This window comes from Saccostrea echinata, unplaced genomic scaffold, assembly GCF_033153115.1.
Source record: "Saccostrea echinata isolate AGI-Se365-2 ecotype Australia unplaced genomic scaffold, CSIRO_AGI_Sech_v1 ptg000042l, whole genome shotgun sequence".
In the NCBI taxonomy this organism is placed as follows: Eukaryota; Metazoa; Mollusca; class Bivalvia; order Ostreida; family Ostreidae; genus Saccostrea; species Saccostrea echinata.
Window position 1 is genome coordinate 3,014,924 of NW_026889791.1, and position 15,975 is coordinate 3,030,898.

The following is a 15,975-nucleotide window of genomic DNA, read 5'->3' on the forward strand; positions in this document are numbered from 1 at the left end:
ATAATGTAGTAAAATGGATGTAAAAGATAGAAAGAATTAACAAATGTGAATGTGGAGGTTATTTATCACAGCAAATACATGTATATCAATAAATACATACTTTAATGTATAGACCAAACAATTAGCTTTTTAGAAACGCTTTATATTTATTTGTTTTTCCATGTATATCAGGAATCGAAAGAAATTATAAGCTTTACTTGTACTCGTTGCGAGCAACGAGAGGTCTTCCGTCCGAACAACCATCCTTAAATGTGATATTCTTTGCATGTAAAATAACATTTTAATATGCTCGTAGTAAAGACAAAAAAAATGAAATTAGCGCAGAATTCACACAGAAAAAAACCCCCCAAACATCTTTTATAAAAATGAAAACGCAAATTTAAGCTAAAAAATGATAAAGAAAATTCAGACATAGTCGGGATTAAACCCAGTTCGCGTGCGTGAAAATTCAATATGTAAACCACTACACCAGCGCAATTTTACCAGCCATCATCGATGTTTACTTTGTACTCATTGCCTGAGGTAACGAGCGTCAGGGAGGTTAAAAGTTTTTATATAAAGTGTGGAATTAAAGAATGAAAGCTAAATAGACGGGTTTTGTGCAAGAAGATTCACATCGGAATTTGTTACTTGAGTTTTAAAAATTACTGTTAGCAGAAGAAATAATCTATTACTGATGAACTGATGAAACCGTTTACTTCCTTTATTCTTTATGTATTCAACTTTTTATTCCATGTAATTCCATATACAGACGTGTCCACGAAATCTTTTTCTGCACTTCTATATTATACTTCTGCATCAGACCATTTGTCTACTAAGAAAGGCGGGTCAACATACATTATTTCGCGCCAAACGTCACGAGTAAATCTTGGCCCCTTTTTTTGGAATGTATGATCTATTGAATGGGTGTGATAGCTTCGATGAATTAAAAAAGTATGTTCTTATAGCCTGATTTTCGAGCTTTGAAATGTATATTTATCATATTGTACATATAACATATCATAAACTGGCAAGTAACACTAAAGCAGTGAATTCGTTAAGATTCTCTACAAATTTTATTTTTCTGTTTAGCCTCAAAGTAAACTATCCCGATTAGTTACACATTCATGAAAAAAAGACTGGAATATTTCGCCGAAAAACATGTCTCGCCCTACGACCTTCAAGGAATCTGATACCATTTATTTTCAATAACTTGCATCTATTAGAAAAAATATTTACATCAACTTCATTAAACAATCTTTTTTTATTTTAAATTTTTTTTTGTCGTTTTCTATTAATTTAATATGACACAAGCCTGCATGGAAAAAAAATTGCCAAGTAATACTTACTATATATATTGATTGCTTTAGTTCGGCAAGTTTCTTGAAAAGCTATTACATAGCATGGGTTAGGTTTTCCCGCGGTGCAAAAACAAAAGGTTGTAGTTCTCGTATTTCCACTTGTAATCATGTCGTTTTCTACTTTGAGATACATGTACAGACAAAAGCAATTATAGTCGACGTTTGAGGAAACCCTGGATTATAACTCTAGTTCAGAAGAGAATTGCAAGGCAATTGCGACGTACAATCCAACAATTCCTTCACATTCACATTCCATTGATCTTATGGCTCAGCTGTTTCAGTAAACTCCGACCTGCTCGTCGGAGCTTACGGGGACAGCCGCCATTTTGGACCCCGCTTCAAATTTTATGCGAATACCTAGAGTTTGATCAATTAATTTTAAAACAAATTATATATTAAGCATTTTCAGAAGTACCTCTATCAATCCCACTAATTTCAAAGATTAATATTGAAAAACAAAAAAGTTTTAAAAAATTCGACTTTTTAAATTCGCATTTGGCAACAACCGGAAGTAATGATGACGAATGAAAAGTCATGTCCCGGCTAGTATTTATTATCATGATCTGTAATCCCTGAATGTTTCACATTGATATCTTTTACCGTTCTTGAGATTATCCGCGGACAAAATGTTATTTTAAATTCAGAAAATGGTCCGTAACTTGGCACCGGAACCAATTTAAGCAAAAAAATGAGAGAAAAATTTCGGACATACATGTAGTCGGAATTCAACTCAGATTGCCTGCTTGAAAACTTAATATGGAAACCACAACACCAGCGCAATGCACCAGCAATCATCAATGTTTACTTTGCACTCATTGTCTGCGGTAACAAACGTCAGGCATGTTAAAAGTTTTCGTTCTATAGTACAGAATCATAGGATAAAAGCTAGCAAGCCAAATTTTGTGCAAGCAGATTCACATCCAAATTTTAGCAATAACTGTTAGCAGAAGAAATAATCTGTTACTCATGAAAACTATTGACTTGTCTACTTCTTTTATTCTTTATGCATTCATTTTTTATTCCGTGCAATTCCAAATACAGAATGTCGGTGTAATCCTTTTCTGCACTTCTAAACTTCTGCATCAGTCCATAAAATGATTTGTCTGCTATGAAAGGCGGGACACAATACACTATTTCGCGCCAAAGCGAGTAGATCTTCGCGCCCTTTCTTTGAATGTATGGTTCTTGGAATGTATGGTCTATTGAATTGGTGTGATAGCTTCAATGAATTAAAAAAGTATGTTCTTATAGCATGAGTTTCGAGCTTTATAATGTATTTATCACATTTTACCTATACATGTGTAACATATCTTTACTGGCAAGTAGCAGTAAAGCAGTAAACTCGCCAAGTTTTACTACATGTACATAGTTTATTTTCCCGTTTACCCCAAAAGTGAACTATTCCGATAAGGTACATATCTATGAATAGACTGTAACGTTTTGCAAGAAAACATGTCTCGCCCTACGAAGGTGAAAGAGTGTGATACCATTTATGTTTATTAAGCAATGTTTTAAAAAAAATGGTTTTCTTATACTTGTGGTTTTCTATTCTTTAAATGAAAAAATGAAAATGCCACGTAAAACTTTCTACAAATATTAATTGTTTTAGTCAGGGAAGCTTCTTGAATAGCTTTTGCTTGTAACACAATATTTATTACCGTGCAATCATTCCAACTTCTCCCACCTGATATACACTGTGCATAAAATATATAAGAAATAAAAGTTTTTAGTTTGAAGTATTTAACAAAGAAAGTGTCAACGTTTTTGGCAATCCTAAGAGGTGAATATCTGAAAAATTGTTTGAGAAGTTTTAAAACAAATTATATATTTCGCATTCTAATAAGACTTTTTATTAGCCCTATCATTTTCATAGAAAAATAAAAATTTGAAAAAATTGTTTTTTGAAATTCACTTCCGTGAGCGACCGGAAGTGCCAACGACGAACGAAAAGTAGTGACCAGGCTAGTATCTATCACGATCTATAATCCCTGAATTTTCATCTATTGTGTGACTTGTTGCAGAGTACTTTTCTCCTACTATCAACTTTTTTTTTTTTTATCTCTCCCGCGCAGTTGTTCTTTTGTCGTGTTCATTACATATTATGCAACTTTTAACAAAAATTTCAACTTTAAAACTTTAAAACTGTATAAGTATCTAATTTTTTACCTATTACTGGGAAGTATTTCCCGTTTTATTTTCGCCCAAATTATTTTGAAGATTTTACATGTACCATAGCTTGTATTTTCCTTTATATGTTCTCATAAATACTTTCATATAAGTTCACCTTGCCTTTAAAAACCTAAAATCAACTGATTAATGGGGGGGGGGGGGAGAGTGATTCTATTAATATGTAGTAGGTTTTTAAAGTTCTGAAAAGCTTTTTTATAGCTAGACTGTATCAAGGAGAGGGGGAATTAGAATGTCAATCATCATGTTCTTACCAAATATTAAAAAATTACATTGAGAAAAGGGGGCACATCTCCCCCTCCCCCGATTCTCTGTGATTGAATGTTATGTTCACCAGAGTCGAAGTCGGGTGCAGGTGAAATAACTTTTCAAAACTTTTTTTTTTCAATTTGGAATTTCTAAATCTATTATTAGTCCAGTGTAGACACTGCTGTGATTTCGGCCCAGGTATCAGCCCGAGCGGTCGGTATCGGCCCTCCGGGCTTGGGAGACCATCCGAGGGCTGATACCAGGAACGATCGAGATCAAAACAGTGGTGTGATTTTGTTTACATCATATATCTAAAACCAATGGCAATAAAAGATCAAATACTAAGATATAGTTTCCAACAAAAAGTTTTACATGTATTACATTTTGTTACAAGAAAAAAAATTAGAGTTCTTTCCTTATTTTCTATGTTCGTCAAGTAGGTAAAGATGTTGCTTGACGAAGGTGATTACATGTTCTTATTGCGCAAGGTACCCGGATGTCTGTAATTGCAAAATACTGTTTCTATTGATTCCAAAATAAATGAGTACGACAACTTATTTTGTGCAAAATGCAATATCTCGTTGCCCCTTCTAAGATTACAAGAAACTGCAATATATTGCATATTAACAATTTTTTATTAAAAGAACATCGCGAATATATCGTCATATACCTGGAAGAATTTTTCTTTTGTACTCAGGTGTCTTACAATCGATATAATATTTTTACTTGAATGGGTGTATTATGCATTTATACTGGTTGAACTCGAGGGTTCGTTTAAAAGAATCAAGTTTTGGGGGGAAAATCAATCTGCCGATTAAACCTAGTTTGAATATCAAGGTATTTATGTATGCAAAAAGTGGTGATGTTCACACCTCGGGGCAGGCAATAATTAAGTCAAATTTGGGTCTCCCGTGTATTTATGTACTTTTATATAATTATATGTATAGATAGACTGAATGTTTAAATCGTTATATAGAATAGTATCTCATATGTGATACATGTATATTTTAACCGCGGAACATTAACTTGCAAGATTTGATCGAAATATGCAGCTTGCGTCATTTCCATCTCCTACAGTCTAAACATTTGATGATAGACAATGAAACAATGAAATGGGCGGTACAATTCCACAGGGGCGTCTGAGAAAATGTTGGATTGAAATTCTAGCTCTAAATTCATTTTCAATCCACCGGAGATATTTTCACACGCAAAGTGCTAATGTATGATCCAAAGGACAATAATTTCAATTCCAATACTTGTACTTTGCATCTAATATGTATCAGAATTTTCTTTTTTCAATATTTTAAAGGTCAAGCAAAAGTTATGCGATAGATATAGAATATATACACATTGTAGATACAATGTATACATTCTTTCGGGGTACGGTCATTTGATTCGAGGAGGAGGGGGAGGCTGGCAAATTTTGTCGAGTCAGATTATTTATCGTCATGCCTTCACGCAACAGAATATATTTATTTCTAGGATGACAAAGGTATTATTTTTTCTTCACTGAAAAAGTGGGAGGAGGGGGTGTCAAACTCCACAAAATTTTCCTGATTTATTTCTAAGATCTTTCAGCCCCTCCCCAAAAGAGGACTCTAATGACTAATGGTCGTCTCCTTTTAATTTCTTTAAAAACACTGGACAGAAAATCTGATTTAATTTAAAAGAAAAACTATTCCGAAATTGAAATTATCAGTAACATTGTGCTTTCGAGCGTTGCTGAGGTGGATGAAAATGAATTTCAAACTAGAATTTCAATCCAATGTTTTTTTTAAACGTCAGTGTCGAATTTTACACTCCCAATTTATTATCTATCATCAAATGGTTTGACTGTAACAGATGGAAATGGCATTAATGTTCCGTGGTCTTAAAGATATACACACTATATAAACGCCGATTTTTTGTGTGAAACAAAATGATTACATTGTAATTGATTTGAAAAACATGATGTGTAATGAAAAAATAATACTTTCCACAAGATTTTACTAAATAAGTTTTTGTAATTACAAAGCAATTACGCAAGATCTGCAATTAAGAATTCGGTCTTTTCATGAATATTGATGAAGGAAGTGCGTTAAGGTTTTGCCAAAGGTCAACATGTCCAAAAATTTATTTTTACAATAGCTCCAAAACTATGTGGTTTATAAAGTTAAAACTTTTACAGTTTATAAATATATCATTGATTAACAGATAGAAAGTATCACTTGATAACAAATACTTAAAAAAATATTTATCGCGAAAAATTCTTTAAAAAAAAAAAATGCCTATATTTTTTAAAGAAATACACCTAATTAATTTCGTACTTTTAGTGTAAGCCATCATTGCAGAAACAATATATGCTTATCAATGAAGGGCAAGTTGGACTTCGACAGCATCTGGAAAGTTGTTTTCCCTGTTTATTTTGTCCAAATGTTTAAGATTTGAAACTGAAAGTACATTGCAAATGGCGGATTTTATAGGGGTCTTGTCTTTATACATGTCATGCTCTCAATAAAAGTCTTTCAGAGACAATTCACGTCCAACTTGCCCTTCATTGATAAACATATATTATTTCTGCAATAGTGGTTTTCACTAAAAGTACAGAATTAAGCAGGTGCCTTTTTTTAAAATATGCAATTTTTTTTCTCAAATTTTTTTTTAAAATATTTGTTTTCAAGTGATACTTTCTATCTGTTAATCAATGATATATTTATAAACTGTAAAAGTTTTAACTTTATACCTCACATAGTTTTGGAGCTATTGTAAAAATAAATTTTTGGACATGCTGACCTTCGGCAAAACCTTAACAGTATTCAAACACACATGTAGACCTACGGGAAATCAAACACGACGAAGAACGTTGCACTACGACTATATCAAGGAAAGGTTCATGTCTGTCGTTACAGAGTAGATAGTCAATACTGGTTGCTTTAAAAGATGAGTATCTTTAAGTGTTAGACGTTTGCCATCCATGTCAAAAGATATTTGTATACCAAACGGCAAAAGGCCTACCTCGTTTTTGTTTATCAATCTAAAAGTAGTGACAGTGTCATGTGATGGATTATATTTAAATAGAGGCATTACTTTCCCAGAAGGAAAATAATAATTATAATTTGATATCTTTCTAACGCGTTCATTTTCAATTGTGTAATTTACAGTATTTTCGTGACTTTAATTGGAGAACAAAATAAATAAATTTTCAGATTTCTTTTTAACTGACGCAAGGCATAGCATGTACATCTTTAAATAAGCCGATCTTCTTTTCATATTCTTAAAAATTAGTAGAGTTACCTTTCTTTGTTTATCGACCTGCAGGCATGTTTACGAAGCTAACTTAGGACTAAGAAACGTCTTAAGATATACTTAGGACAATTCTTAAGTCTAAGTGGGGTTTTCGAAAGTATCCTAACTTAAGAAAGTTCTTAAGAATTATCTTAAAGTTAGGACAGCTTTTGACATATCTCAAGTCTATCTTAAGCAGGTCGTCTTACCACAGGACGTTTTTCTATGTGAATCAGCTGTAAAAATTACCGCTAGAGATTTCTTGTTATGTTTGATTAGATAATTAATTTCAGGCACGTAGCAACGGAGGGGGGGGGGCGGGGGGGGGGGGGGTGGTGCCTGGCCATTCCCACTTTTTTCGAAGACTTTTTATACTATTTGAAATTTTAATTGAAAGGCCGGTTGCCCCCGCCCCCCCCCCCCCCCCCCACACACACACTTTTTGTTGTAGAATAGTCAGATAAGGGTTTTTTTTTAGTATAGTGTATGAATAAAATTGGCACTGAAAGAAGTTGGAACCTACCCCCCCTCTCCCCCCTCCCTCACGAAATAGGATTTTTGAGTTCGGACAATTTTCAATTTTCCTTTTTTTGGCTTGTAAAGTTTTTTTCAGGTAAGTTGAAATTTTTTTTCTCTGCTTCGCCCCCACTTTCAAAAACGATGCTACGTCCCTGAATTTTTGTTGATGCGTTTATCAACACAAATGTAACACATTTATGACTAATAAAGGATATTTCTCTTCATTTGAGACTATTTCTCTTCATGTAAAATAGTTATATATTTCTCTACCCCCCCTCCCCCGCCCCCTATTATTCTTTCAAATGATGAACGTACCAGTAAATCAATTACAAAAATAACTTTAAAAAACCATAAGGAATCGTTTACTGTCATGTAGGTATCTGTACTTCCTTCAAAAGTAACACCTGCATGCTTGGTTAAGTACACTTGATGACGCTGTGTCTCTATAGTAAGTCTCTGTCTGTCTAACTCCAAACGTTCTTTTTCGATCTCCAGCATCTGTCTCATGATTGAAAGCTTTTCCTCCTCAATAACTTGTTTTCGTAAAAATCCTCACTGTCTTTTTCCCTTTTCCTCTTCTTTGAGGTCTGGATTCAACGGACTCGTCGCGTGAAACTGGCAAATCACACTGCGGCACAACACTAGCAGGTACAGGCACAGGTACTGTCACCTGAACATGCAGGCTCAATGCTCAATATATATTTTAAAAAAAAAATGTATATCATGTGCTTTCTACAGATGTTGAATTATTACACAGTTATACGTATACTGCATTTGCACATGCAAGGGACGTAGCATCGTTTTTGAAAAGAAGGGGGGGGGGGCAGTCGGAGAAAAAATTCAACTTGCCTGAAAAAACTTGACAAGCAAAAAAAAAAAAAAAAAAAAAAAAAAATTCCTAACTCGAAAATCCTATTTCATGGGGGGGGGGGGGGGGGGGTGTTAGGTTCCAACTTCTTTCAGTATTCACTGTTGCATTACCCTTTTTCCCTTTTTTACTATACTGCACCAAAAAGTGGGGAGGGAGGGGGGCCGGTCTTTTAATTTCAATAAACATTTTCAATGGTACAATGTAAAAAAAAAGTTATGTTTGGAAATCCCCCCCATGTTACGTGCCTGCATGCATCTACTTTCCAAGAATAGCCATTGTTAGAACTCTTCCGATATTCAGTGCACAACAAATATAGTAAGATGTAACCTGTTAATAAAATAAAACTATTGAATCTCACTTAACATGAGAGAGAGAGAGAGAGAGTTTACACGTTACTGTACCGTTTTTTTTTTTTCGGTGACTTCACAGGTGTCGATACCGCCCTCTATGCCAGAAATTGGGGTACAACCAATTATTCCCACGATTTTTTCCTGCATAGGGTTTAGTCCCTGGGGGGGGTGGGGGGGCTCCTCCAGTTTTTCCTATTTCCCTGCGATTTTGCGCAGCCCTCTTTTTCGTCTCACTCATATAAGAGGACCATTTCTTCTTCACTTCTTCTACTGTCCTACAGTGGTCGATGTTATTTGCCTTGTTGATTTTCTCACACATTTCCTCCCATGCTCTTTTCTTTGAAGGATTTGTAGATACGTTGAAAAACTTTGAAAATAAAATGGCTCTGTTTTTCTCCACCTCATCAAGCAGTATTTCGATTTCAATTTGAGAAAAATTAGGACTCCTCTTTCGACTCATCCTCTGGGTGTTTTCTTGTCGAACCAGAAATTGTCAATGAATAAGAATTCCACTGAGAAAATTGACGCGCTTTTCATGGTTCAAGAATTCTGAATGATCAAATGGAACTCTATTTGATTTTAATTACAACCAATATTATATCGTCGAATTAAGATGATTATTTTAAAAAATGTATTATTTATATTTATAGATTTAAAAAGAATGTTTGAATTCTTCTTTTTTTTTTTTCATTTTTACTCTTTTAAATATTTTCATTATTATGATTTACATAACGTGTAGCATTACATGGCAAAAATGACCACTCTCTGATTCCTGACAATGGTTTAAAACTTTGCGTATTTCTATGCCATAATGATATAAGACGTCTTAGTTTAGAATACTCTTAAGATAGCTTTGAAAAACACTTTAAGAAAATCTTAGGATGATCTTAAAATTTTCCTAAGATATGTCTTAGGAAATTTCTTAGGAACAATCTTAGGAAATTTTCGTAAACATGCCTGCTGAACTGACGGTCGGGTGCCTGTTTGAAATGCAGTATATTTACGTCAATAAAAGACAACTTTTATGCTTCATTACACATATAGGATGGTGTGTTATACTGTTTAAAAATTTCCACAACAGCCATATCCTGTTTAGAATTCCCGGTGATTTCCATAAATGCGTCGTACTTTATTTATAAAAGGTGTCTACATGATTTTTTCATGCGATTGCAATATTTGATCCTAGAGACAGGACAGTTTAGACTACTAAACTGAGAAGAAGTTAGAAGTGGATATACGACAAATACATTCAAGAATTGAGGCGTGGATCAAGAATTCTTTTTGAAGTCAGTTTTGTGTTTTGAAATCCCGATTTCATCAGGTAAAAGAATAAGATCAGTTACAAATTAAACTACCCCTTTTTTTTTTATTATTCATAAATTTGTTCCTGCATTAAATATTCAAATATTAAGCAATTTGTTAAAGGTAACACAGGTTACAAGATCATATTCACAATCAATACGAATCGAAAAAAAAAATTAAATACAAATATGCAGTATACAGTACAAATGTAAATCATACTATATAAATAGATAATATATAGAATACAATTAAAAAATAAAATTCCAAATAGAACATTATACTAGAACATTATGCATGTAGAATACAAATAGAAAATATACTATTCAAATTGATTACAATATAAATAATTATTATTAAATACAAATGGTGATGTATATGGGTAGATTATCCCGCGACTTTCAAGTATTGATGTGGAGCGTGTCCTTTTTTTAAAAAAGGGTTTTCCATTTCAGTATCGCAGCGAGGTCCCTTTCTTCGCTTATTTTAACAGTTTTAAAATATAGAAATACGGAAGTATGTTTTTTTTTCTTCATTGTATATATATATATATATATATATATATATATATATATATATATATATATATATATATATATATATATATATATATATATATATATATATATATTACAAAATATTTCTAATCAAAGCAGTGTACATTTATTATGAATAAATTAACACCTATTGCGCGTAAAAATTTCGAAATATTTTTTACCAAGAAAAGACTACGTTCCCTTTTACAGAATATTAAACAAATGATATTAAGTATTTTTTTTACAATCAGAATATCGTATATCGAAACATCGATCGTTTATGATTCTCTATCGGATTGATTTTTATTTGTTAATTGTTTTTTAATAATATATTTATTCATTTTTCATTCTATTTTTTTTAAAGTTATGTGTTGTACTTTTTTGGCATGGCGAAATTAAGAAATTAACAGTATTCACTTAAATCTTAATAAAAATGAGAAGGCGTTAAGGAGACTTTGACACAGATTTTAAGTTAATATTTTCTAGAATTTTCAGTAAACTAGAATAATTTGTAAGTTGCTATAGAGTATTTCACACTTAGATATCATAAAAGTGTGTTTAGAAACTTCTTTTATCTGGATATTATTAAAACTTTGAATTTAGGAAGCGTCTGATTGACACACATCCTTAAAATTTCATGAAGTGAACTGTATCTTTTATATTTAAGAAAAATGGAAAATTTGTTGTGCATTAATGTAAAACATGAAAACTTTAATTCAGATTATTAAGAGTAGAAATGCGAGAAAGCAGAACCAACTCAGTTCGTGCTCAGTGATGCGTGCAGAGTAAACAAATTGGACACACAAGGTAAAACGTAAACATTATAAATTAACAAAGAGCTCGTGCCCATGTTTACAAACACAACATGTTTGTCGTGAAATTATGAAGAATGTCGCTGTCATTAAATTTTAAGAATTTTTAAAGAAGTTCAATTTACTAAAATGAAGTTTAGTTTGTTTTTTTTATATAAAAAATTGAAATTTTAATCAAAACGGCGATGCAGCTATGTCCAGGATATTTTGACATACAGAAAAAAATACTCTCGATATTTATTTGTAAGCACAAAATATGTACATGTAATCAGTTATCTTCACTAACTAAAAATAAAATTTTCTATGTACAAAACTTGGGCGATAAAACGCTATTAAAGCTGAACACGACTCGTAAATAGGCATAAATCATTTTAGTTTTGCTCTGTCCGATACAATGTAACAGCACTGGGGTATATCCTTCACATTCGTTCACCTGACTGCTTTCTTTTCACGGGTACCTTCGTGGAATTTTCGTGTTGGTTACATTACCTTTGTTTAAATTTTATTGCAGTTTACGTGTATTTGTGTTTGTATTGCACCGACCTGTGCAACTGATGTACGTTTCTTTGGAAACTTTCTCTTCTGTCGTGGAAGAAGCACACGGTTTCTCTTGTCGCTACCGAATAGCTATGTAGAATACGTCAGTCCACACCGGTGAAAAACGGCTTATATAGGGGCCGTATAGCTAATAGCTATAGCTAATGCGGAGTGATATGGCGGACATAGATCTCTCCCTTTTAGGAATCGTGTTCAGCTTTAAGGTTAGATGATGCGTTCATCAAATATCTGTTTTGTATATCTTCGTATTGTGTGGAAAATATTCAAAATTTTAATTACCTTCTGATTTCTAAACTGGTTTTTTATTGTCTTTTAAAAATTGAAAAACTAAAAAAATGTGTTATTGGCTAATTGAGTTTTTTCCAAAAGGATTTTATAGGAAACAACATCCTCTAATATCTGGAAAGGTACCTCAATATTTTGCGAGTAAACGTGTTAAAGAAGCAATACTTAAGTGACAAAATCTTAGAAAAAATTATGATATTATTGAGGAATGTATCTTCTGTCCTTAAGATGCATCAATGCGTCTCCATATGAGTGAAAAATTCTCAACATACAAACAAAACATAAGGTGCATCAAACAAGTCTACATGGATCGATCTAAAACTGAGTACGTGTTAGTTTCTTACTTAAACACGTTTACCGGGTGAGTTCATCTGTGACAATACAGATACACGTGACTTAATTTAAACATTCTAAATAGATTGAAGTATTCAAAAGATTTAATGGTGGTCTACACACACGAGACAGTAGAGAAATCGTTAGTTAGGGAGGAAGAGAAAAGTAATTTACAAGTACTAGTTACTTTGTCTGCCATTTTGAAAACCGAATACACATGGAATTTATAGTAATTGTAAGACTTGCCTTATTGTGTGTACACGAGAGCAGTACAGCTAGCAAAAACTTAAGTTTTAAGACTTATTACGAGTCATGCCTTACCGTGTGTATCAGCCCTAACAAAGATATTTTCACTTAACCTTTAATCATATAATATACTCATTATAATTCGACCTTGACTTTGAACAAATTCTGCTCTCGATGCTTATGATAGCTGTAAAGTACGCATCTGTCACCAGTTTCTTTTGATATTCATGAATATCAAGGGACCCCGCCTATTAAAATAACAAAGCTTCATAATGTGGCTATAGATATTAATTGACATTTTTAGATGTTGACTCAAATGATAAGACATAATAATGATATTCTTAAGGTATTTAATGATGATTCAAATTTTGACAAGTAACCGGGCACCATAGATCTGTAACTGTAAGCCTATTGAGACTAAGCTTGTTTCTTTGATACAATGAATAAAAACAAGGCTGCTATTTCTTAAAATAGAATATGGGATAATGTGCAGCTTTTTGTTGTTGTTTTTTTCTTTAATTTTGGCATCAGTTTTGCTAATAGATTAATAATAAAAATAATAATAATAAAAAAAAAAATAAATAAAAAATAATGACCACCAACATTCATAATGACCAACAACTTGCATTCTAGTTAAAAGTCCTGAAGTGACAATAGAATAGACAATTGCATAATTTCAGAAGTTTCAAAATTTTTATAAGTAAAACTTTATTTGGAAAAAGAAAATATTACTACATTCCTAAAAGACTTTCCAAAATATAAAATCAAAAGAGACTATAGTTTTTAATGCATCAAAATGGTGTCAGGGATATAAATGATTAGATCTGAACCTCGATTGAGTTTCTTTTCTTGTATATGTAAAAGAAATAGGCTTTTTGGTTGTTATTTTACTTAATTTTTTTCAATTCTGGTTTGAAAAGTTTTAATATAAAAGAAATATGATACAATAAATTCCCCAAAATTACTCTTTTGTTCATTTAAGCCAATTCTTAAATCTAAGCCCAAAAAGAATTTTGAAATGCAATTTTTCTTATTTTCTTTACAAAGTATGCTAGATTTTTAAGTGATTCTATTTTACCTTATTCTATTTTACCTTATTCTATTTTACCTTATTTTGTTGTACTCCTGACATCTGATGAGTATTATATTAAACATTGCTTTAAAAATTATAAGACACAATTAATCATTCAAAGTTTGTAAATCAGATCGACGACCTGGAAATTTTCTCTTTAACGGCAAGTGTTTCCTATTGTCTAGACCTTAAAATATGATTATTTGCTTGTTTAATATATGTTTTTAAAAATATATCTTTAGTGATGAAAACTATTCTGTGACTTAAGGTATGTCACTCGTCAGCCTTTTAGAAAATTTCAGTCAGAACCTCTTACTTAAAAACTATTTATTACAATTCAATCTTTATAACATATTTAAATTAAACAATGTAAAATGTTCAACATTCAATTAAAAAACTGCTCAAAAATTCACAAAGAAGCAAGATTTACAAGGGACTATTTCTTGTGGCGGAAGGATATTTAGCAGAAAATTTTGCAAATCTACACATTTATTAAATTTAATATCTTGGAACTTTAGCCTCACATACTTTTACTCAGAGAATATTTTCCGTTATGATATGCCTGGAATATTAAATATAGGTCTCAATTTATATTTTTATAAAAAAATTTACACCTTCGCTCCACAAACATTGCCAAGAAATGAAGATATATTAAGGAAGTCGAGATAAAATTTACACAGTTTTTTGCCTGAAAATCGCATATTTTGACCAATATTTCAAAATTTACATCACTGACCCCAACTTTTTCTTTCATTATTTTAAACTACTCGATACTTTTGACCGATCATCACTTAAGTCGTAAAAAGTTTGATACAAGAAAATATTCTATTGCCTATTTAGATTTTTAATACCCTAAATATGAGACTTTTTCAGTGCAAAAAGGTCACACAATAATTTACGCGCATTAATTTGCATGATTTGTTCAATGATAAATATTATTCAAACTGTTTTACGTAAAATAAGATTATGTTTATTGCCATGGTTACATCTTATAAAATATGATAACGGTTAAAGTGATGAACCAAAGAGTTACAATTTAAGTGCAAAAAGGTCAACTTAATTGTACCGTAGCTCAGTTAGATGCACACTGACCCCCCATTTTCTCTGCGATTTTGAGTCATACTATATGAGTACTTATCCAAAATATACTTCTCAAAAAATCCTTGATATAACAAATTTCACGAGTGACATACCTTAACTGTAAAATGTCCATACAATATCTGTAATTTGTTGATAGACATAATGATTTGATTTACAAATACATGTAGTATCAAACATCATCTTCTCCTGTTAAATGTATAGCAAAGAAAGTTGAAGTTAATTGATAATTATAAAATAGTTTTGTTGCTCTCCTGATTGCAGTAAAATTTAAAATTAAAACCAATTCATAAAGTGTTGGCAGCATCAAGTGGTAATGAGATGGTGCAATATTTATTGTTCCAATACTATATGGTTAAACACATGAAAGTTTTTAAACTTGGCCTTTATATCTTGAATTATTCTCTCTGTATGTCAAAAAACTAGCTAAGAATATTTAGAAGATAAAAGTATATTTTATAGTATCTTTTCCTTCACAGGACAAACACTGTAAGCAACTGAGGTCAACCAGAACCATTCTACTCATCGATTGTTTCTTTATATTTGATAGCAATAATTCTAACATTTTGTTGCACACCTGATCAAGAACATGCAAGTTTTTAAAGTAAGATCGTGAAGCATAATTTACAACTGAACGTGTTCTGTAATTTCAGAGAAGTTTAGGTGGAATCACCTGAATTTTAAAACAATTTTTCGATGTGCATGTTTTTTTTTTTAAATTAAAAAAGAATTCAAAGAAAAGTTGTAAACTCTTTTGGATTGATCAAATTGAAAAAGAGACAGATTTTAATAATTAAACTGGCAATAATTTAGTACTAAATTATTCAAATAGATCAATATTGATAAAAGAATCTTTATTATTATGAATAGAGGTCTTTTCAATAAATAATTTGGATCTTAAAAGAATACGTTGCACTCCTGACCATAGTAATATAGATCCGAAACACAGACAGACC